The sequence below is a fragment of the Euphorbia lathyris genome, chromosome 3 (genome assembly GCF_963576675.1).
Source record: "Euphorbia lathyris chromosome 3, ddEupLath1.1, whole genome shotgun sequence".
Taxonomy (NCBI): Eukaryota; Viridiplantae; Streptophyta; class Magnoliopsida; order Malpighiales; family Euphorbiaceae; genus Euphorbia; species Euphorbia lathyris.
This window is the reverse complement of record NC_088912.1, coordinates 80,028,903-80,055,522: the sequence shown is the minus strand read 5'-3', so window position 1 is coordinate 80,055,522 and position 26,620 is coordinate 80,028,903. Positions and strand designations below refer to the sequence as shown.

General features: G+C 36.7%; 1 pseudogene; it reads right to left on the bottom strand.

Moving 5' to 3' along the window:
- Positions 1-11,907: 11,907 nt before the first annotated feature.
- Positions 11,908-15,799, bottom strand: LOC136222738 (polyadenylate-binding protein 6-like; annotated as a pseudogene).
- Between the last annotated feature and the right edge of the window lie 10,821 nt (positions 15,800-26,620).

Here is a 26,620-nt window from a genome sequence, read left to right as displayed (position 1 = left end):
TCCACCTCCATGCCACACCCATCCGAAAATGGGCTAAGCTCGGGTTTGGCCACCTCATCACCATTTTCGCCCTCGCCACTTTCGGCACAGGCACCATTGAGCACCTCCCACGCCTTATGCCTCGGCCATTGGACAAAAACGCCTTTCAATCTTTAAACCGTTCTACCTTCGGTCCGGGTGAGACTTCGGGAGCGGCCCACTCCAACGAGGGAGGTTCGGACTCGGATATGGGTCTCAATTTCAGTCCTCCACCCCTCCACGACTTCAACGCTCTTTATGCCCGGTTGGATATTTTGGAGGATAACCAACGTCATGATCGGGCCCATTTCGACTCCCGCTTCGACGCCCTAGATGCTCGCTTCGATGCCTCCGAGGCTCAAAGGCAAGCGGATAGGGCTAACTTTGACGCCTTCACCAACGCCTTCTACACCCACTTCAACATCCATGGCAATCCGCCTCCACCACAACCATAGTCCCCTTCTTCTTTATTTTGTATTTTCTTTCTTTATGTTTATTTTAGTTGGTTTCGTGTTTTCTTGTAATTTCCTTTTATTTTAATATATTTTTAACTTTCCGTATGTTTCGTGTTTCGTCGGTTTATTTTCTTCATTGTTTGTTTTTGCAATTTCATTAAACTCACGCAGGGCGTACCCCCTGGTACGCCCCGCGTGCCCTTTATTTTCTTGCGCAAAAATACTCAGAAGCTCAAACACGCGGGGCGCCCCTATTAGCACGCCCCACATATTTGAGTCTCTGCCCAAAAATAACATAAAATGCAACGTCTACGCAAGGCGCCCCTTTGGACACGCCTCGCGTAGCAGCTGACCCCCAAGGGTCTCACTTTTAATTCACCATTTGTTTTTTGTTTTTGTTTTTGTTTTTCTTTTTGCGACGTCCTTGGAATAGACGTCATTTTAATAACGCGGAGGGCCGTGCAACCCCGCACTTTTAGTTTGTTTTGCACTAACAAAAAAAAAACAAAAATAAAAATCAAATAAACAAACAAATAATTAAACTAATTTATCGATTCTTAAATTTTTTCCGACACACTAACCTCCTTCGGAACTGATCTAAATGTTCAGTTATTTGTCCTTAAATGTAAATAATCTCGGACCACAAGGGATCGGTTCTATTAAGAAATTTTAGTCTTAATTTTGAAGTTGTAGAATTTATGTAAAGACTAGGTGATACTAAACAAAAAGCATTGAGCCCTAACCCACATGTCATCTCCATAATGAAACTTAAAAAGGTAATAAAGACGGGATGTTCGAGAATCTAGCAAAGACTCGATAGTATACAATTTAAACCCGAATCTTTGTGAGATATTTTTTGAGCCTAAAAGAGTTCGTACGAGAACTCTATGTCCTTCACAATTTTTTGAGAGCTTTGACTTCACTCGAATCATAGAGTTTGCACCTAATACCGGGTTTAGTACACTTATTTTGGTTAAAATGGCAATAGATGATAAAACGAATCCACTTAGTCTAATCCTTTTCTTAAATTATTTTTCTCGTTTTCATTAACCTCTAGGAAACCCCCTCGAGCCGATTAACCAACTTTTTGTTGTCAACACCCCTTTTTATAATTTAACCCTTTTTCCTCTAGATTAAATACCAATAAAATCAATCCGCACCCGAAACAAGCCAAGGCCTTGACAAATAAGCACCAAAAGTCCCCGAAGCCATTTTTGTGCCGCTCTCAAAGCAAAAAGAAAAAGAAAAATAATAAAGAGCAAAAAGGCATTTTCAAGCTCCACCCGAGCAATTTCGGGTATATTTTATGAACTCACTAAGGCCCAAAATAAGAATATGGTGCGATCATTAAAACGGTATTTAAACTTGAGTGTCCAAACACTAACCACCAAAAAGCCACCCACATTACAACCCCCCTCCGGGTTCGTTTTTAATATTGCCAAAACCATAACATAGGAGGAAAAACCCGGATGAAAATGCAAACTCAACGTGATCTCGAGAAAGTGCAAAGAAGAGTGCTAAAACACCGACCCACCAAAATTTGAGCGTAAGAGTGAAATCCTTTGGTGAGGTACTATCGGGTTCTCAAAAGACAATCAACCCCCGTTAATATTGCCTATTAATTTTGATTATGGAAGTGTCAAACAAGTTTTGGTCGCTCGATTGTTTGCGTAGGTACTCGCCGAAAACTTTGCATAAAACTTTAACTTTGAAATCACGCACTTGGTAAAACCAACCGTCGGTTTGTTTCTTAATAATCTCAATCTCTTGTCTTTCGATTTCTTTTACTTGAGGACAAGTAAAACTTTAAAGTCCGAGGAGGTTCGATAGGGGTATTTTACCCCTATCTTTTAGCGTGATTTACGGGTTGATTTTGGATAAAATAAATAAGTTTAATTACAAAAATAAAGCGTTTTGATAAAATAAAGAAATAAAAATAAATTTCGTACTTTCAGTTAATTTTCTGTATTTTTGATTAGTTTAGGAAATAAAAACGTCAAGCTAACTCGGCTCGCAAGATTCGTATTTCAGGTACGAGCAAGGAGCAAAAATCTACTCCAATACGCGGGGCATATCATCCCTTACGCGGGGCGTGAAACATGGTGTCAACAATAATTGCCTTATCCACAGACGCCATGTGGAATTGACTCAGCATACGCGGGGCGTATGCCACCCTACGCGAGGCGTATGACACATGTCAGAAATGATTGGGCTAATCCTGAAAGTCAGACTGCATTGTCTCCCTAAGTCAACTCTTTATACGCGAGGCATATCACCATATACGCGAGGCGTATCAGGCAGTTCCTCAATATTAAAAGCTCAAAGATTCATTTACGCGGGGCGTGTTTCAGCTACGCACGGTGTAAAAGCTCAAATTCAAGCAATAAATCTTCAGAAACTCAAACACGCGGGGCGTACTTCAGCTACGCAGGGCGTGTTTGAGACAATTAGACATGGAATTGGTCCACATGCAGGAGATTTCTGACGGAATGGGCACTTACGCGGGGCGTAGACCACCTTACGCGGGGCGTATCATGGGATTTCTGCACCAAATAATGTTGCTCCATACTTGTGCCTTGTGAAGTTACAACATTGCCCTTGCTTGATGTTTATAAATAGGAAGCTCTTGAATACCAAGGATATACGAGATATTAGAGAGCAAACTATACTTGTTTTAGTTTAGATTTGTGTTTTTAGGCTTTGTGTAATAAAACTCTTCCATCTCGAGAGCTTGTTCGTTGCTCCCCGGCATTCCATCGAAGTAGCGCTCCATCTCTCCGCACACCAAGCTCGAGAGTCCCACCATTCAAGTCCTTAGAGACGGCTTTTGAGTCCGGTTAGCTAGTTCCAAGGGTGGATTCTTCCCTTACACTTGCTAATTAGCTTGATCTCATCCTATGTACTAGGCTTGTTTGTAATCCATATTTACACTTTTCACATTTATAATTTATGATTCATGACATCTTTTTCTATATATGTGTTGATGTTTGTTGCTTGTTTTGATATTCGTAATTGATTATTGTGTAGGGGAACGCGATCTCCGACGCCATTCGGGCTATCTTTAGGGATTCATATAGGTGTTGCCTTACCGGAAGTGACGCTCCAGAAACCGTAGGAATTGACAAGCCACGGAACTTACGGGCCTAATTTCTAGTCCTAAGCATTAGACATGCATTAACTAGGAACCACGTCGTCTAAGTACTTCACGGGTCGGTCGAACTACACATAGTCGTCTTTGCAAGAGCAAAGCATTAACCTTATATGCATTAGGAGTCGTTATTTGTCATAGTTATAACTTATCACCAACCGTATCACTTCTTAAGGGTTTCGTTACATAAATTTGCCTCCCCCGTAGTTACGAATAGTTTGTAGTTGGTTACCACATCAACCCTAAAGTATTCACCGCTTAAATAACGTATAAAACCGAGTCGTTTAATACTTGCAGCTATAAATCCCGTGGATTCGATACCCAGTCTTAACCGGATTATTACTTGATACGATGGGGTACACTTGCCCCTAAGTAGTGACGTCTAGTAGATACAAAGCATTTAGAAAGACCAAATCCATAGTCATAGCGCAATCATCGTAATATAGATTTCGTCGTAAGAAATACGACCACTAGGCGTCGCGCCATCAACAAGCGTTTTGATGAAACCATAAAACAATTTGGTTTCGAACAAAACTTAGAAGAGGCTTATGTTTACAAGAAGACAAGTGGGAGCTCAGTCGTTTTCTTAGTACTATATGTTGATGATATACTACTTATAGGAAATGATGTGGCAATGTTGCAAACAGTAAAAGTTTGGTTATCGGGTAATTTCTCCATGAAAGACTTGGGAGAAGCAGCCTACATCTTAGGGATCAAGATCTATCGCAATAGATCAAGGAGACTGCTCGGACTATCCCAATCTACATATATTGACAAAGTGCTAAAAAGTTTTGACATGCATGAATCGAAAAGAGGTAACTTACCAATGGTCCATGGTGTCAAGTTATCAAATGGTCAGTGTCCTAAAACGGACAGTGACAAGAATCGCATGGCTATAATTCCTTACTCCAGCGCGGTTGGTTTGATCATGTATGCTATGCTTTACACTAGACCTGATGTGGCATTCGCATTAAGTATGACGAGCCGATATCAAGGGAATCCAGGATTTGATCACTGGATTGCTGTCAAGAACATTCTTAAGTATCTTAGAAGAACTAAAGACATGTTCCTCGTATATGGACAAGGAGAATTGAAAATTGAAGGATATTCAGATGCTAGTCATCTGACTGATGAAAATGATTACAGATCCCAATCAGGATACCAGTTTATCCTGAATGGAGGTTCAGTTAGTTGGAAGAGTTCCAAACAAGGAAGTGTTGCTTTCTCGTCGACTGAATCAGAGTACATCGCAGCTGCAGAAGCGGCAAAGGAGGCTGTTTGGATTAGAAAGTTCATAACAGAACTAGGAGTGCTGCCTGACATTGTAAATCCCATTACTCTGTACCGTGATAACAATGGAGCCATTGCACAAGCAAAGGAACCACGGTCTCATAATGCATCCAAACATTATCTCAAGATATATCATCTCATTAGGGAGATCATAGCCAGAGGAGATGTGAGAATAGAAAAGGTGCCCACTGAGGACAACGTTGCAGATCCGTTGACCAATCCGTTGTTGGAAATAGGGCTAAGGTATAGCAGCGGAAATATAAAAAAATTTTAGCCTACTTCCTTTTAACCATAGGATCCATTAATCGTTATTTCATATAAGGAGGGATAAGAAGATATACCTTTCGATGATCAATCTACCGTTGCAAACGAAGTGCCCACAACTTCAAAGGAGACGTAAACTGTTTACCAATCTGCCCCTATTCGAAACAGACCTTCCAGACCTCCGAACGACAATCCCTTCGGTGGAAACGTAGAAGAATATGTCTAGAAGCTACTGTCCAACAATCGCGACAATCCGACGGTTCAATCTCCGGGAATCCTCGAAATAGTGAACTGACCTGATGTAGGCGAAGAAAAACGAATTTCTCCCTTTTGATTGTTTTTCTTCTTTCGTTAACACGGTGAGGTTAAATTAGAATCAACCCTTATGAGATGTAACCAAAATAGATTACCTCTAATTAACCAACACAAGATCAAGGAGAAAGAGGGATGAATTAGATTAATCAATCGATGGAATGCCGAATGAATTCTTGTCCACGAACTTGGGGATGGGAATTCTTTTCTCTCTCTAACTAAGCAATTTCGAAGGGGGGAGGAATTAGTGTGTCGAAATTCATTAGGGTAGGGGTATATATATTAGGTTGTATCTAAACCTAGTTAGATAGGAATAGGTCACTTAATAGGAATCCAATTCAGAATAGGATTTCTAATTATTATCTTACTATATGTCTAATATAATTAGGATAATAATAAGTAACCTAGTTAGATAATAATAGGAGCATATTAATCTAATTAAAACTCCTACTTTAATTATCTCTTAATTAATTTAATTCATAATCCTAATCAAATTAGGATTAGTGGAATAAATTAATTCCTTCCCTAATCATATATATAAATTTCGACCCCCCTATCCATGTGGGCCTTACTGGGCTCAATTGGGCTTCCATCTATTAATCAGATCCATCTCTCTTTTGTTTCCAAGTCTTATGTGTGATCCATTAGGTCCTTACTACTTCTGGCCGTATGCAACTATTAAATTAATTTCTTCAAGAATTATATTTAATCCTTGCAAAACGGAATGATGAACAGAGCATGTTATCGGCATGTCCGTAATCATTCCCCCAGAGTCCGTTAAGAAGACAGGTTGATTCTGCCGTTAACCCTTCCATATTAGTTACGGTATAATACGATCCTTTATCAACTACATCCTTGAACTGAATCTTATGACTATGGGTAATGTCAAGTCACATATAGCGAGACGTTCATTTTACTTGTTATTGGCCGAGTCAACTCAAAAGATAGGTTAAGTGAAATCCGAATTTCTACTCTTAAGCTATCACCTTGCAAGGGTTTAGAGTCGAGTCTTCCACAAGCGATCCTTGGATGTATCTCCCATTCATCGGGAGTGATAAATGCTCAATCCAATGTATAACTACCCTGACATTACCTCTTGTGACACCCAACCTTTGCAGTTCACATCCCAGAGTCATCTCTGTTAAGGATCGTGGGACCACGCGATCAAAGTCTCACATTCAGTAATTCAGGATGACCAATTAACATTCCTTTGAGTCTGAGGATTAGTTATACCTATTAATACCAATGAGATGAACAGGTGACAAGGATGAATCTACCCATCCTGTTATCTCAAGTCGGATCCCCAATCCTAATGAACAACGTTTCACCGGATCTATGTAACTGTCCAGATATCTATATATGTGAAGCTTGTGAGATCAGCTTTCTGTCGGACAGAAGACATTGTTACATACAAGTCTCAACTGTGATATATCAATCCTAAATATATCACTTGACTTGGGGTGGTTTTAAGTTTATTAGTTTATTATAAAGTTTTGTCTCACTTCATGCTTGTATGAACACTTTATAATCACTTTAAACAAACTTACGGATTTCCTTTTATTAGACTTTATTTAGTGCTTAAAAGGGATTGCCTTTATATAGTTATAAAACATATATCTCATTAAAACAAATGATATAAAGAACAATTCATTTACAATAAGTTTGTATCCTGCAACAATTGACTATAGGACACAAAACCCCAACAGCCGTTACCACAAAGAATCGCATGGCTATAATTCCTTACTCCAGCGCGGTTGGTTCGATCATGTATGCTATGCTTTACACTAGACCTGATGTGGCATTCGCATTAAGTATGACGAGCCGATATCAAGGGAATCCAGGATTTGATCACTGGATTGCTGTCAAGAACATTCTTAAGTATCTTAGAAGAACTAAAGACATGTTCCTCATATATGGACAAGGAGAATTGAAAATTGAAGGATATTCAGATGCTAGTCATCTGACTGATGAAAATGATTACAGATCCCAATCAGGATACCAGTTTATCCTGAATGGAGGTTCAGTTAGTTGAAGAGTTCCAAACAAGGAAGTGTTGCTTTCTCGTCGACTGAATCAGAGTACATCGCAGCTGCAGAAGCGGCAAAGGAGGCTGTTTGGATTAGAAAGTTCATAACAGAACTAGGAGTGCTGCCTGACATTGTAAATCCCATTACTCTGCACCGTGATAACAATGGAGCCATTGCACAAGCAAAGGAACCACGGTCTCATAATGCATCCAAACATTATCTCAAGATATATCATCTCATTAGGGAGATCATAGCCAGAAGAGATGTGAGAATAGAAAAGGTGCCCACTGAGGACAACGTTGCAGATCCGTTGACCAAACCGTTACCACAAAGAATCGCATGGCTATAATTCCTTACTCCAGCGCGGTTGGTTCGATCATGTATGCTATGTTTTACACTAGACCTGATGTGGCATTCGCATTAAGTATGACGAGCCGATATCAAGGGAATCCAGGATTTGATCACTGGATTGCTGTCAAGAACATTCTTAAGTATCTTAGAAGAACTAAAGACATGTTCCTCGTATATGGACAAGGAGAATTGAAAATTGAAGGATATTCAGATGCTAGTCATCTGACTGATGAAAATGATTACAGATCCCAATCAGGATACCAGTTTATCCTGAATGGAGGTTCAGTTAGTTGGAAGAGTTCCAAACAAGGAAGTGTTGCTTTCTCGTCGACTGAATCAGAGTACATCGCAGCTGCAGAAGCGGCAAAGGAGGCTGTTTGGATTAGAAAGTTCATAATAGAACTAGGAGTGCTGCCTGACATTGTAAATCCCATTACTCTGTACCGTGATAACAATGGAGCCATTGCACAAGCAAAGGAACCACAGTCTCATAATGCATCCAAACATTATCTCAAGATATATCATCTCATTAGGGAGATCATAGCCAGAGGAGATGTGAGAATAGAAAAGGTGCCCACTGAGGACAACGTTGCAGATCCGTTGACCAAGCCGTTACCACAAAGAGCTCACGATAAACATCTTAGTTCTTCTGGTATTAGTTTCAGAAACAATTGGCTTTAGTCCAAGTGGGAGAATGTTGGAATTTAGTGTCCTAAATACAATTGTTTTGGATATTAATATTAATGAATAAATTGTTTATTTGGTCATTTGTTTAATCAGATATATAGCATTAATATGTAACTATATATAAAGGCACAAATCTTTCGCAAAGGAAGTAATCCTAAGTTTATTCAAGTAGTTATAAAGTGTTCATACAAGCATGAAGTGAGACTATACTTTATAATAGACTTAAAGTAAACCCAAGTCAAGTAATATGTTATAGGTATTGGCATATTGTTGTTGAGACTTGCATGTAACAGTGTTTTCTGTCGAGACAGAAAGCTGATCCCACAAGCTTTAGATATTCTGATATCTAGACAGTTACATGGATCTGATGAAGGAGTTCATTAGGATTAAGACCTGACTTGAGATAACAGAATGGAGTGATTTATCTAATGTGTCAACTGTTCATCTCATCGGTATTAGTAGGTATAACTAATCCTCAGACTCAAACATTCATTAATTAGTAATTCTGGATTGCGGAGTTTGATACTTTGATTCTATGCGAGCACGATCAAATAGGTGAGAGCCTAGAGTGTGTGAGAGCAGGGTTGGGTATCACGCGAAGTAATTACAGAATGGTTAATGTCAGATTGAGCATTCGTCACTACCGATAAATGAGAGATATATCCAAAGGGCCGCTTGTGGTGAATTGACTGAAATCCTTGCAAGGTGATACAGTTAAGAGTAGAAATAAACATTTCACTTAACTTATCTTTCCGAGTGAATTCAACCTGTACAAGTAAAACCGGACTCTTCGTTATATGTAACCTTGACACATTCCATGGTTATAAGGAATTGACCGACAGGATATAGTTGATGAAGGATCGTATTATATTGTACCTAATACAGAAAGGTTAATGTCAGTTATCAACTTGACTTCTTAATTGCTCTGGGGGAATATCATAGGTTCTGCTAGTAACAGCTCTCGACGGTATTCTGTTATATATATGTTGGAATTAATCGTAATGAATAATTTCAAATGATATATACGGCTAGTGGCAATAAAGAACCTAATGGGTCGCATATGGGACTTGGAATCAGAGGACGAAAATGTAATTAGTGGGACATACACATATGGGCCGAAATTTGTATTAATTTAGGGATAAATTAATTTGATTAATAATTATAATTTGATTATGGTTATCAATTAAATTAAAAAATTATCTGATAATATTAATTAGAAGTTTTTATGTGATTGAAACTCTAATTAATTATCCCTAACATTAATTAATTATTAATTTGATTAATAATAATTATCTAGATATAATTAGTTATTATTTATATAATAGTAAAGTGTTTATTTAATTATCTAATTAGGAATCCTATTCCGAATAAGATTCCAATTATTTAATTACCTAATACAACTGGGATTAGGGTTAAGAAAAGTCTATAAATAGACTCCCTAACCCCTAAAATTCGACCAACACAAAAAAAGGGAGAGGAGGAATCGTTCCGTCTTTCGTCTCGCCTAATTTACTTTATTTCTTACTCCCTCTTTGATCTCGTATCGATTTCTGTTAGAGGCAATCATTACGATTGCTATTCATTGAAGGTTGATCACTGATTATCTTTTGGTTTTGTGTTGAATCAAACGTTCGTTGTTCACGAGTTAATAATAACAAGTTGTGGTTACTTCGTTTGCAATGGTAGATAGTTCATCACTAAAGGTATTACTATCTATCCCTCTTTATATGAAATAACAATTAACAGATCTTGGAAAAGGGAAATAGATAAAATAGATAAAATTTTATTATTCCGCTATGCCTAGGCTTGTCTATTTTCCTACATTAAATACATAATGCTTTCAAGTTATCATACTTTCTTCAACGTACATTACTAACTTAAGCATAGGAGAAGAGACGTCGGACTCCGGCGTCTCCCTGACCATTTCTTGATTGTTCCAGGCCTTCTCAAATCTGACTGTGAGCATTGTTCATATTTGAAGACATCAAATGGTATTCATTTTGTTTCAATCAAATTATTAAATTTTTATTTTTATTTCAATAAAGTGATTCCAGCCGATCAGAATAGTGACATGACAATCACAATAGAAAAAAATTCTTACATATAACATGACGATCAAATGGCAACTGCAAGTGTGTTACGTGACAACCAAAAAAATAAAAGTTACATATTTAAGTTGTCATATGACCACTAATGGAGCTGAAAGTCTTGCATGTATACCGGGAAGGTAACCAAGTAGCTGACAAGCTTGCTAATTTTGGAAGAACCAGCACCGCCGCTACATGGTGGACACAAAATCCGCATTTCTGTAACTCATTAATTTGGGTAAACAAATGGTAGTGTTAGCTATAGATTTGTGTAGGCATTTTCTGTGTATTTCCTCAGTTCCTGTTCTAACATATTTTTTCATTTCTTATTAATAAAGACGGGTCGGGGGTCCTGATCCATAGGGGGTGCCAGCCTGGCTGGGATGTCCTATGATCTTTTTCCCTCCTCATTTCCAATCAAAAAAGTTGTCATATGACAATTTCAAGCGGTTGAATAAAAGTTAGCGATTTTCAATAAAAGTTAGTGATTTTCAACGTGTTTATTACGTCACTATTTCAGTGGTTTTTCTATCTACAGAGTAATTTTATTGAAACAAAATTAAGTTGAATAATTTGTGTGAAATAGATCTCAAACTTTAGTGGCTATCGGTATAATATATCCCATTTTGAATACATTAATCACATGATAAGAAATGAACATGATTTTATTAAATAATGTAAACACGATACGAAACTTCCATATTCCATATGTCTGATTTTCATATTTCATACGATACTTAAAAGTACATCCACTTCAAGGTATTTATTTTCCAACATTTTAACAAATACAACAACAAGCTTTTACATAGTTGGATTTGGAAAATTTCAAAGAATCTAAAAAATCTATTAGATGATTTTTTATATTTCTTGGCCAATCAGAAATCAAATAAGCAGCAAACAGATGTTAACAACATAATGTGAAATCCAGTGGCTTTTTTTTCATCCTCAAGTAGCATTGTTATTGTTATTTTATGATGATGCTTCAGTAATGCATATTGCTAAAATAGAGTCTTCATGAACCTAAAGAACACTTGGAGATTGTATTTCAGCTGGTGTGATTTATACTACCATTTACAACACAAGTTCAACTTGCTGAGTGTCTTACAAAACCATTACATTCTCCAATTTTTTAAATCTTTTTCTCGTTGCTTATTGTAGCAAAAATACACTGGGAATGCTTCAAGATCATAAAAAATCAAGAATCCATACCCACAAACATGAAAATTCTGAGAATATTTTGTTGCAGCAAGAAAAGAAGCCGAAAATCTTCAAAAAAAAGTTCCTACAGGTGGGCTATCATGTTTCACATTCTGCAAAGCAAAAAGGCAGAAAACATGAAAGCAATAAGTAATGGTGTTACGTATTAAAGGATGAATAAAGCAGGAAAGTAGCTATTCTGTTAGTAATTCTATTATTGGTCAATACTGGTCAGTTCTTCTAAGTATTGGTCAGTTTTCTTATTTGTTAAGTATTGGACAGTTTCTAGTTGTAAATTATTGGTCAGTTTCTAGTTGTAAGGTATTGGTCAGTTTCTTAGTTGTCAAGTAATGCCAACTGGAGATTTCAATTAGTTGACCTGAGTAATTACTCTCCTATATAAAGGTCATTTTTCTGTATTAGCAGTTTATGAAAAGAATTAATACAAACTTCTATTCTCTCAATTTTCTTATTCTTCGTAAATTCTGTTCTTCAAAATCATAAGTTGTAACAAATGGGAAATAAAGTTTGACGCCAACGTAGATTTTTTTATGAGAAAACAAACACTTGCAGGAAAAGTATTTATGCCCTTTTCAAAATTCTTCACATACAAATTTGATGCCTTCAACATCTACAAGTTCTTGTTGTATTCATGTTGTGAGAACTGACTTTTCTTAGCTTGCTTTTGGGCTCTCCCAACATACCAAGTTTGGGAACCTGATTTAAAACTCAACTTTTCAGCAAAACTTGATCCTTCCTGCCTGACACAATCTACAATGAATGGAGAAGTAGAGTAAAACATGCTTGAAAATTTTACATTTGCCAGCATCTTTTGTTGACTCAAGGTTGATAAACCCAAAACCTTTGGATTTCCCATCATTATCTTTCCTGATCACAACATTAGACACCTTCCCAAAAGCAGAGAACATACTTTGAAGGGCATCCTCTATCATGTTCAGATCCAGATTCTTAACAAAAAGCTCCACGTCTTTTGGTTCCTCACAAGATGTAGCTTCTGTCCTCTCACTTTTCTTGACAAATTCAGAAACGTGCCTAGAACGAACGACACTAAAATATATAAAGATCAGCACAACAAGATAAAAAAAAAGCCTATCAATAAATATCTCAACAAATAGTTAAAGAATATATAGTAATACACTAGAACAATTAAAAGTTACATGACCTATAATTTCTTTCCTTCAAGAATAGTGTCATGAAGAGCAGTTCGAGCAGGCAAGGCAGAATTCTCTGAATCAAACTGGGCAAACCCAAAACCTTTGCTCTTTCCATAGTCTTCAACCACCTTGCAGGTTAGTATCATCATATACTTTTGAAATATATTATCCAAGCTAACACTATCATGTTTAGATCCTCTGACATGTTCATAGCTTGGAGAATATTTTTCAAAAGTATAGGATGATACAATAATTTGAAGGGCATCCTCTGTAATGTTCAGATCCAGATTCTTAACAAAAAGCTCCACATGCTTTGGTTCCTCACAAAGATGTAGCTTCTGTCCTCTCACTTTCCTTGACAAATTTGACAGTAAAATATATAAAGATCAACACAACAAGTATCTCAAGAAACAAATATTGTTTATCAAATATTTCACAGTAACAACATAATCAAAAAATGGAGAAAGACATAAATTTAGACAAAGTAGGGGCAAAGTGCCCATACCATCAAGAAACAAGATAAAATCATAAGGAAAGAGATTCAGAAAGACAAAAGTAAACACATTTAAATAAAAGATAGTAGGGCTTAAAGCATCTTCTTTGTTTCTGCGGAAAAAGATCCGAAATGTTATCCAGATAGTTCAGGAAAATCCCTAACAGAAAGATGAAATGAAGTAATTAAAACATTTATGAATCAATATGCTTATACTCAATAATACAATCAGAAAAGCTATAATTCAATGAAACTAGTATACACTGAAAAACTCAAAGAGGAGACCACAGAAGTACAAAATTGCCATATTCTAAAGAAAGATCCACAATTAGACATATAAGAAAAAAAAGATTAATGTCTGGAACATTATCTCATGAGTATTTGTTTTATTTCTTCTAAGAAATGGCATAGTTGGTTGAGTTTAGCTGAGTATTGGTATAACTCCAACTATCATAGTTCCATTAAGATGAGTCATCATCAAGCCTTATATGGAAGTGTGCCCCAACCTCTTGTGGTCCCTAATACAAACTCCCATGTTGATGTTGTTGAAGATTTCCTTCAAGCTCGAGAATCTATGAGCTCTTTTAAGGAGTGTTTAACCTCTTCTCAAAATCGTATAAACTAGGTTGCTGACAGGAAGCGTTCTGATTGAGAGTTCAATGTTGTTGACATGGTTTTCCTCAAGTTGCAGCCTTATCGCCAGACTACTATTTCTCTTTGCACTTGCCTGAAGCTATCAGCTAAGTATTATGGGCCTTTCTTAGTTGTGGAGCGCATTGGCTCTGTTGCTTATAAATTTTTTTAAAAAAAAAAAAATTAGCGCACAATGCGCTTACCATTAAAGAAGAAAGAAAAATCCCCACCAGACCCGGATGTGATTCGAACCCATGACCTCCCTAGTCATAGGTAAGCTCTCAATCACTAGGCTTCACCACTTGTTGCTTATAAGTTGCAATTACCTCTTACAAGCAAAATCCATCTTGTCTTCCATGTGTCTCTTTTAAAGAAATGTTTGGATCCTACGATCCCTACTTTTACTACTCTTCCTCCTATCACTGATGTAGAGTGGGATATCCAGCCTGCTAAAGTTCTTAATACTCGCACGTCCATGGTGGGTACTTCTTCAGTTCCACAATTGTTAATTCTATGGTCTGGTTTTTCAGCAGTGGATGCCACTTGGGAGGATGAATCTACTATCAGTTCTCAGTTTCCTGAATTTTATCATTCTAGAGAACAAGAATTCTCTAAAAGGGGGGTACTGTTACATATCACAGGAGGAATAAAGCAGGAAAGTAGCTATTCTATTAGTAATTCTGTTATTGGTCAATACTGGTCAGTTCTTCTAAGTATTGGTCAATATTGGTCAGTTTCTTAATTGTTAAGTATTGGTCAGTTTCTTAGTTGTCAAGTAATGCCAACTGGAGATTTCAATTAGTTGCCCTGAGTAATTACTCTCCTATATAAATTTCATTTTTCTGAATTAGCAGTTTATGAAAATCCTAAGTACAAAAGTACAAAATTCTCATATTCTAAAGAAAGATCCACAATTAGACATATAAGAAAAAGAAAGATTTAAGATTGAGAAACAGAACATAAGAATGAAGAAGTAAACATATGTGAAATGGTTTTTCGGGAAAGAGACAGAGAAACTAAACCCAAATCTCAATTCCTAAAGCAAAAAAAACCCCTGAAATCAAATACATGCATACACATTTTGTAAAATTATATGTAATTGTACATAAAGAAACAGAGAGAATTCAAGAAAGCCCCATATTCAGAAAGAGAGACAATGGAGTATACCTTCATATTCAGTGAAGAAATTGACGTATCCGTAATAGAGTGATTTTCCAGTTTGAGAGCAACGGCAGAGGCGAATGGAGGAAATTGGACCTATCCCGAGAAACACAGCGTTCAGGTCATCTTCTGTAACTGTCGGGTCCAAGTCACCCACATAAAGCGATAGTTTATATGATGAAGCCTCCGTTGATGATCTTGCTCCCAAAGAATGGAACTTCTAGAGAGAGAGAGAGAAAAGAAGAAGAGGGATTTTGGGTTTTGCAGAGGAGAGTAGAAACGAATAGTGAGAAAAAGGGAGGGAACTTTTCTTTCTTATATAACGTGAGTTTTTAGGTATTAAATCCATTTTGTTTAAATCAAATTATTAAATTTTTATTTTTATTTTAACAAAGTGATTCCGGCCAATCAAATAGAAAAATAATCAAAATAGTGATGTGACAATTTCATTGGAAAGAATTTATTTTTACATATACCATGACGATCAAATGGTAGCCGCATGTGTGTCACGATACAAACAAAAGTAATAAAAGTTACATTTTAAAGTTTTTTTATAACAATTTCAAGCAATTGAATTAAATAAAGTAAAAATAAAAATATTACTTTCTTTTTTTCTATATCGTCATGTGTTCAATAAAAGTCAGTTATTTTAACGTATTTACCATATCACTATTTCAATGATTTTTCTATGTGAAATAATCAGAGTGACTTTAATGAAATAAAAACATTTAATAATTTTATTAAAACAAAATAAATTATAATGATTTTAGTGAAATAGATCTCAAACTTCAGTGACTATCAGTATAATATATCTGATTTTGAATGCATTGATCATATGATAAATGATAGGCAAAAAAGCATCCTGAGGCCCCTGATCTTTCATTGTTTAGTGCATTAAGCCCTCGATCTTTCATTTAGACACATTGAGTCCCTGATCTTTCATTGTTTGGTGCATTAAGCCCTCGATCTTTCATTTAGACACATTGAGCCCTTGATCTTTCATATATGGGTATATTAGGTCCTTTAATAAATCAATTTATATATGGGTGTATTAAGGGTCTGTTTGGTTCAACTATTAGCTAATAGATGTTGTTGTTGTTGTTAGCTGTTTGCGTTGTAGTAAGTTGTTTGTTATTAGTTGTTTAATTATTAGCGTTTTACTCCAAACCGCAGGAAACATAGCGTTTGGTTAGGTTTATATAACCGCAACGTTTAGTATTTTCTCTGGACACTACATCATTTTGGAGCTTTTCACAAAAAGCTCTTTTCATGGATAGTTATTTGTAGTTACTTGTTATTGACAAAATTATCCTTCTTATTTCCACAAAATGTGTTTCCTTTTTGACATTATTTTTATTTCTAGAACAAAATTATCGAAAAACAAAGTTTTGTTGCATTCAATAAATTTTTTAGTTTTTTATTCTTTATATAATTTATTTTTATTAATTTGTATAATATATTTTTTATTTTATAATTTATTTGTAGATTAATTTAAAACATGTCCATATTAGAAATAAATATAAACTAACATTAACAGTTCAGTATAATTTTACCAAACACTAATAATTAAACAATTAATAACAAACAACCAACAGCAACAACAAACAACTTACTACAACAGCTAACAACAACAGCAACATCAACATCTATTAGCTAACAGTTGAACCAAACATGCCCTTGATACACCCATATATGAATTGATTTACAAAAGGACCTAATACACCCATATATGAAAGATCAGGGGCTCAATGTGTCTAAATAAAAGATCGAGGGCTTAATGCACCAAACAATGAAAGATCAGAAGCTCAATGTGTCTAAATAAAACATCGAGGGCTTAATGCACCAAACAATGAAAGATCAGGGGTCTCGGGATGCTTTTTGCCTAAATGATATCAGACAAATATAATTTTGCCACGTGGAATCTCAGACGCTCGAACCTACTCTCTAGAAGATAAATATAGGTAGTGTCTCCTCATCTAAAGTATAACAAAACGACTGCTTGCAAGAAGCTTGACTCAGAAAGTCTCGTTGGACCTATTCAAGAATCCAGTTGTTGTCATAATCACTCTCGATCCTGGAAATCATGGGTCAAATGGCGTTGAGGGATATTAGGCCCCAATATCTAAGGTCATTCCCTCCTATTAACAGAAGACATGTGACTCACCCTGTTCCACAATTTGTAACCATCTTCTGTTGGGGTTTAGTGTCCTATAGTCAATTGTTGCGGGATACAAACTTATTGTAAATGAATTGTTCTTTATATCGTTTGTTTTAATGAGATATATGTTTTATAACTATATAAAGGCAATCCCTTTTAAGCACTGAATAAAGTCTAATAAAAGGAAATCCGTAAGTTTGTTTAAAGTGATTATAAAGTGTTCATACAAGCATGAAGTGAGACAAAACTTTATAATAAACTAATAAACTTAAAACCACCCCAAGTCAAGTGATATGTTTAGGATTGATATATCACGGTTGAGACTTGTATGTAACAATGTCTTCTGTCCGACAGAAAGCTGATCTCACAAGCTTCATATATATAGATATCTGGACAGTTACATAGATCCGGTGAAACGTTGTTCATTAGGATTGGGGATCCGATTTGAGATAACAGGATGGGTAGATTCATCCTTGTCAACTGTTCATCTCATTGGTATTACTAGGTATAACTAATCATCAGACTCAAAAGAATGTTAATTGGTCATCCTGAATTACTGAATGTGAGACTTTGATCATGCGGTCCCACGATCCTTAACAGAGATGACTCTGGGGTGTGAACTGCAAAGGTTGGGTGTCACAGGAAGTAATGTCAGGGTAGTTATACATTGGATTGAGCATTTATCACTCCCGATTAATGGGAGATACATCCAAGGATCGCTTGTGGAAGACTCGACTCTAAACCCTTGCAATGTGATAGCTTAAGAGTAGAAATACAGATTTCACTTAACCTATCTTTTTGAGTTGACTCGGCCAAGAACAAGTAAAACGAACGTCTCGCTATATGTGACTTGACATTACCCATAGTCATAAGATTCAGTTCAAGGATGTAGTTGATAAAGGATCGTATTATACCGTAACTAATACGGAAGGGTTAACGACAGAATCAACCTGTCTTCTTAACGGACTCTGGAGGAATGATTACAGACTTTCCAATAACATACTCAGTACATCATTCCGTTATGCAAGGATTAAATATAATTCTTGAAGAAATTAATTTAATAGTTGCATACGGCCAGAAGTAGTAAGAACCTAATGGATCACACATAAGACTTGGAACCAAAAGAGAGATGGATATGATTAATAGATGGAAGCCCAATTGAGCCCAGTAAGGCCCAAATATATGGAGGGGGGCGAAATTTGTACATAGAGATAAGGAATTGATTTTATTCCATTAATCCTAATTTGATTAGGATTATGAATTAAATTAATTAAGAGATAATTAAATTAGGAGTTTTAATTGGATTAATATACTCCTATTATAATCCAATTAGGTTATTTATTATTATCCTAAATATATTAGATATATAGTGAGATAATAATTAGGAATCCTTTTCCGAATTGGATTCCTATTAAGTAACCTATTCCTATCTAACTAGGGTTTAGATTCAAGCAACTATATATACCCCCTCCCATGTGAATTTCGAAAAAGCCTAATCCCTCCCCCTTTAGTGATTTTCGAAATTGCTATTCAGTGAGAGAAAAAGAATTCCCATCCCCTAGTTCGTGGACAAGAATTCATACGGCATTCCATCGATTGATTAATCTTATTCATCCCTCTTTCTCTTTGATCTTGTGTTGGTTAATTAGAGGTAATCTATTTTGGTTGCATCTCATAAGGGTTGATTTCATCTTAACCTCTCTGTGTTAAACTTTGTGGTTGGAATCTCGGAGAAGAATTGTGGGCGCTTCTTTAACAACGGTAGATTGTTCATCGAAAGGTATTCCTTCTTATCCCTCTTTATATGAAATAACGATTAACGGATCCTATGGTTAAAAGGAAATAGGCTAAAATTTTTATATTTCCGCTGCTATACCTTAGCCCTAATTTCCTTCAGTGGTATCAGAGCCATCGTTAAATCCGTTATTTCATATATGAAAATATAGAAGTTTTCAATAGGATTGAATAAATATTTATGGTTAGGATTAATTGACAAATAGTTTTGATTAATTAATTCTAAAGATAAATAGAGTTTTGATTAATTGTTAATTAAAACTGATTATGCTTATGTTCCTAATTATTTCGGTTGATAATCATTATAACAAAATCTATTAGTTTTATAGTTAGGTTGATAAAATTAGTTTTATTAATTCTAAATGATAAAACGGAAATCTATTGTAGTTTTTCCTATTTCTGAAAATCGTTTTAAAATTGTTTTAGAACTGATATATATACATATATATATATTTAATAATAAAAAAAATATATAACGACAGCAGCCTGAGTCGCGCCTCACGGCGCGACTGGCCGCTGTCGCGCGGCTGGTGCCTCGCGGCAGCAGCCGCGTGCGGCGCAGGGGCGCCACTGCCGCAAGGCAGCGGCGTCCCGTGTGCCCTAAGGGCAGCTGCCAATCGGCAGCAGCCCGCTCTCGGGCCCGGCCCGATACCCACTTGATTTTAAATGGTTTAAAATCGTTTTGTATTAAATGTATATATGTGTTTCAGAAATTAATAGTTTTCTGTTTTGATTATCGAATGAAAAATTCGTTTAAATGTTTGTTTTTACCAATATGTAAATCAAAGTGTTAAATGAATTGAAATCAAAATAATTGGGACGTGCATAATCAACGTTTTATATGGTTATATTAATCTAAGGATTAATATAAAGATACAAAACGATTAGAAGTAAAATTGGATGAAAGTTAATTTGTCGAGTTAATGTGATTAACCTAAATATTACATAAGCCGGTTATGTAATCAACCAATTAAATTTATTTAATTGAGTCTATGCATGTTTGGAGTTATGGACATATTTGGACCCTCTTTTAGTCTTTTGGTATTTTTGAAATAGGGCCTGCACGTCCTGCCTTTCTACTATCTATTGTAATTTCTCCTCTCATCTGATTCCCTTCAATTCAATTGAAGTTTTCTTATAGTAGTATAGAAATTAATATGTAATTTCAAGGCGCCATGGAGAAGACGGAGGACCTAAAGAGAAATATGTGATAGTTAGTATTTCCTTAGGTTTGGCCTTTTATTCCGTCTCTGGCTCGACGGAATAATTTAGATGATATGTCCATAACGCCAATGTATGTGAATGTATGTATGTCTGATGTATGCTAAAGCAAATCAAGGCTAAGTTAGATTATGAGACTTAAATAAAATCCCTCGTTAAAAAGTTAAGTAGATAAGCAAGTTATTAAAATCGGTTGCCCCTCCCTAATATTATAATTCAGCCGGCAGTACTGGGGGCCTTTGGGTTGTTGAGCAAACTCAAGCTCGGGGTCTTATGGTAACACCTGAATTATCGAAAGTCATTCTTTCATGAATATGGGGTAATACTTAAATTAGATTATGATAATTGGATGAGCAAACTCATGTTGTCATAAACTAATAGGCAATAATATGGTTGGGATTAATATGAGTAACATATTAGTTACTAATGTGGTTAGTAACCCAATAACCTAGGAGTCACATTCAAGATGTGATTGATTACATGAATCTACCTAACAAATGGGACTAGCTTGTTGAGCAAACTCAAGGCGAAATCTCAGGAGTTAGGATCCTAGCTCACTAAAGGATTTGTGAAATTCTTCGAATTAATATGGAGGGCTATTAATTTGACAAAATAGTGGGAGCAATCTGAAATAAATTAAAAGGCCTATAATTTTAGATTGTTATACTTTAAAGCAAATGAATGACATACGTTTACTCTTTCTCACTCTCAGGTTTTGTTTAAACACACACTCTTAAAATCATGACTAACACCGATCTGCGTTACATCCTTACCGATAACAAATTGAATGGTTCAAACTTCACCGACTAGTTTCGTAACCTCAAAATTGTTTTGAAGTTCGAAAGGAAAGGGTATGTACTTGATACACCGATACCCCCTTACCCAATGGATGATGCTCCCTACCAAGAGGTTTATGCTTACTTGAAGCATAAAGCTGATGATGATCAAGTAGGGGACATCATACTTGCATCATTGACACCAGAAGTTAAAAGGCAACTGCATTCAGATATGGATGCCTCTTCCATGGTCAAGCACCTTAAAGAGCTATTTGTGATAGAAACTCGGTGCGAGCACTTCGAAATAACCAAAGAGTTATATAAAAGCAAGATGCAGGAGGGCACATCTGTGATGGTACATTGTGCCAAGATGATCAGCCTCATAACCAAGTTTTCTAGTATTGGAGATGCGATGGACCATGAACTAAGTGAAAAATTACTTCTACAGTCCCTCCCTGAGAGCTACTCACAGTTCGTCATGAACTATCAGATGAGTGGCTTGCAAACCTCTCTTGTAGAGCTTGCACATATGCTCGAGTCAGTCGAGCCCATTATAAAAGAAAACGAGGAAATGTTGGCCCTTGCTATTGAAGGATCGAGAAAAAGGAAAGGGGTCGCTCCCGATCCAAACCATCTTGATAAATGCATGGGGGCTGTGCTCACCGAAACAAAGGGAAAGGAACCAAAGAAGCCCAAAGGAAAGTGTCACTATTGTGGTGATTTCGGGCATTGGAGGAGGAACTGTCTGGAGTACCTAACCTTCCACAAGAAGGCAAATAACGGTGCTTCAGCGTCTGGTGTGTTCTATATTGAAATAAATACGGTTTCATTGTCTGGATCTTGGGTACTTGATACCGGATGTGGATCTCATATTTGTACAAATATGCAGGAGCTAAAACAGACTAAGGAACTAAAGAAAGGAAGCATAAACTTGCGAGTGGGAAATGGAGCAAGAGTTGCCGCCCTCGCAATTGGAGATTATGTTTTACTTTTGCCCTCTGGGCTTGTAATAGAATTAAGGAATTGTTTATACGTTCCTGAGATGTCTCGTAACATTATTTCTATTAGCCGTCTCGTTGACGACGGTTTTCATATTTCAATAAAGAACAATAGTTGCAATTTTTATAAAGATTCGATCTTTTATTTTTCAGGAATATCACAAAATGGGATTTATGTGTTAGATGATAAAACTCCTGTTTTTGCAATTGATACCAAAAGACATAAGCTAGATAATTCAACTTACTTGTGGCATTGTTGTTTAGGCCATATAAACAAGAGACGCATGCTAAAGCTGCATTCAGATGGGCTTATAGATCCAATCGATTCTGAATCATTGGAAACATGCGAATCATGTTTAAAAGGTAAAATGACAAAGACACCCTTTAGCAATAAAGGTGAGCGTGTATCAGACACTCTAGGACTCATTCATTCAGATGTATGTGGTCCTATGTCAGTCCAAGCAAGAGGAGGATTCAGATACTTCATTAGCTTCATAGATGATCATACTCGCTATGGTTATATCTACTTGATGAGGCACAAATCAGAAGCCTTTGACAAGTTCAAATGCTTCAAGAATGAAGTGGAAAATCAATTAGGAAAGAAAATAAAAACACTTCGATCTGATCGAGATGGCGAATATCTTTCTGATGATTTTCTGAATTATCTAACTGAATGTGGGATATGCTCATAATGGACACCTCCCTATACACCACAACACAATGGTGTATCCGAGAGGAGAAACCGTACCCTATTAGATATGGTACGATCTATGATGAGCATGGCCTTACTTCCAAAGACGTTCTGGGGCTATGCCTTAGAAACTGCCCTCTTCACCCTGAACCGAGTACCAACTAAATCCGCTGTTTCCACACCATATGAATTGTTCGTTGGTAAGAAACCCATGTTCTCGTTCATGAGAGTATGGGGTTGTTCAGCATATGTCAAACGCGTTGCGTCCGACAAATTAGATTCTAAATCTGATAAATGTTTCTTCATTGGATATCCCAGGGAAACCATAGGGTATTACTTCTATCATCTAGATGATCAGAAAGTAATAGTATCCAAACACGCAACCTTCTTAGAGAAAGAGTTTCTCGAAGAAACACAAAAGGGAAGCGTGATTGAACTCGACGAAGTTCAAGAGGAAGAAACAACGACTGAAACAACAGAAGCGGTTGAGGTACCCGAAGAAGTCCCATTAGATGAGACTCCAGTGGCACCTATTCGTAGATCACGAAGAGTTCGTGAACTCCCAGTTAGATATGGTTTTCTAGTGGGAGATGATGACGAGGTTCCCGTGTTAGACGACGAACCCGAAAACTACGAAGAGGCTCTTACTAGTCCAGATTCTAAAGCATGGCTTGAGGCCATGGATTCTGAAATGGATTCCATGTATACTAACCAAGTTTGGACTTTGGTTGATCCACCCGAAGGGATAAAACCCATTGGGTGCAGGTGGATCTTCAAAAAGAAGACTGACATGGATGGAAAGGTTAGCACCTACAAGGCTAGGTTGGTAGCGAAGGGATATCGTCAGAAACAAGGTGTTGATTATGACGAAACCTTCTCTCCTGTTGCTATATCCAAATCAATCAGAATCATGCTTGCAATTGCCGCTCATTTTGATTATGAGATTTGGCAAATGGATGTGAAAACAGCTTTCCTAAATGGAAATCTGCTTGAGGATGTATACATGATGCAGCCTGAAGGTTTCATATCAAAGGATGCAAATAAAGTTTGCAAACTTCAGAGATCCATTTATGGACTCAAGCAAGCATCTAGAAGCTGGAACAAACGTTTTGACGAAACCATAAAACAATTTGGTTTCGAACAAAATTGCGAAGAAGCTTGCATTTACAAGAAAGCAAGTGGGAGCTCTATACCATTTCTCATACTATATGTGGACGATATACTGTTAATGGGAAATGACATTGCTCTATTACAATCGGTGAAAGTTTGGTTATCTGGTAACTTCTCAATGAAAGACCTTGGTGAAGCAGCCTATATACTTGGTATAAAGATCTACAGAGATAGATCGCGTACACTGTTTGGTCTTTCACAGGCTACATACATTGAAAAGGTGCTAAATCGGTTTAGCATGCTTGAATCGAAACGAGGTAACTTACCCATGGTACATGGAGTAAAGTTAAACAATCATCAATGTCCTAAAACTGATGATGACAAACGACGCATGGTTGTAGTCCCGTACGCCAGCGCGATCGGTTCGATTATATATGCTATGCTATGCACTAGACCTGACGTAGCGTTCGTGTTATCTGTAACGAGTCGTTACCAAGGGAATCCGGGAGACGAGCATTGGATTGCCGTCAAGAACATTCTTAAGTACTTGAGAAGGACTAAAGATATGTTCCTAGTGTACGGAGAAGGAGATCTGAAAATACAAGGATTTTCAGACGCTAGTCATCTCACAGATGAGAATGATTTTAAATCCCAATCAGGATACCTGTTTATCCTAAATGGGGGCGCAGTCAGTTGGAAAAGTTCCAAGCAGGGAAGCGTAGCTTTCTCTACGACCGAGTCAGAGTACATCGCTGCTGCGGAAGCGGCAAAGGAAGCAGTTTGGATTAGAAAGTTCATTACAGAACTAGGTGTGGTGCCTGACATTATCAATCCCATTACTCTGTACTGTGATAACAATGGAGCCATTGCGCAAGCAAAGGAACCACGGTCTCATAATACATCACAAGCACTACCTAAAGCGATACCACATCATAAGAGAGATTGTGGCTAGAGGAGATGTGAGAATAGAAAGAGTACCTACAAAGGACAACGTTGCAGATCCGTTGACAAAGCCTTTAACCCAGAAAGTACATGATCGTCATTTAACTTCTACTGGGATAAGTTTTAGAAACAATTGGCTTTAGTCCAAGTGGGAGTATGTTGGGGTTTAGTGTCCTATAGTCAATTGTTGCGGGATACAAACTTATTGTAAATGAATTGTTCTTTATATCATTTGTTTTAATGAGATATATGTTTTATAACTATATAAAGGCATTCCCTTTTAAGCACTGAATAAAGTCTAATAAAAGGAAATCCGTAAGTTTGTTTAAAGTGATTATAAAGTGTTCATACAAGCATGAAGTGAGACAAAACTTTATAATAAACTAATAAAATTAAAACCACCCCAAGTCAAGTGATATGTTTAGGATTGATATATCACGGTTGAGACTTGTATGTAACAATGTCTTCTGTCCGACAGAAAGCTGATCTCACAAGCTTCATATATATAGATATCTGGACAGTTACATAGATCCGGTGAAACGTTGTTCATTAGGATTGGGGATCCGATTTGAGATAACAGGATGGGTAGATTCATCCTTGTCAACTGTTCATCTCATTGGTATTACTAGGTATAACTAATCCTCAGACTCAAAAGAATGTTAATTGGTCATCCTGAATTACTGAATGTGAGACTTTGATCCTGCGGTCCCACGATCCTTAACAGAGATGACTCTGGGGTGTGAACTGCAAAGGTTGGGTGTCACAGGAAGTAATGTCAGGGTAGTTATACATTGGATTGAGCATTTATCACTCCCGATTAATGGGAGATACATCCAAGGATCGCTTGTGGAAGACTCGACTCTAAACCCTTGCAAGGTGATAGCTTAAGAGTAGAAATACAGATTTCACTTAACCTATCTTTTTGAGTTGAGTCGGCCAAGAACAAGTAAAACGAACGTCTCGCTATATGTGACTTGACATTACCCATAGTCATAAGATTCAGTTCAAGGATGTAGTTGATAAAGGATCGTATTATACCGTAACTAATACGGAAGGGTTAACGACAGAATCAACCTGTCTTCTTAACGGACTCTGGAGGAATGATTACAGACTTTCCAATAACATACTCAGTACATCATTCCGTTATGCAAGGATTAAATATAATTCTTGAAGAAATTAATTTAATAGTTGCATACGGCCAGAAGTAGTAAGAACCTAATGGATCACACATAAGACTTGGAACCAAAAGAGAGATGGATATGATTAATAGATGGAAGCCCAATTGAGCCCAGTAAGGCCCAAATATATGGAGGGGGGCGAAATTTGTACATAGAGATAAGGAATTGATTTTATTCCATTAATCCTAATTTGATTAGGATTATGAATTAAATTAATTAAGAGATAATTAAATTAGGAGTTTTAATTGGATTAATATACTCCTATTATAATCCAATTAGGTTATTTATTATTATCCTAAATATATTAGATATATAGTGAGATAATAATTAGGAATCCTTTTCCGAATTGGATTCCTATTAAGTAACCTATTCCTATCTAACTAGGGTTTAGATTCAAGCAACTATATATACCCCCTCCCATGTGAATTTCGAAAAAGCCTAATCCCTCCCCCTT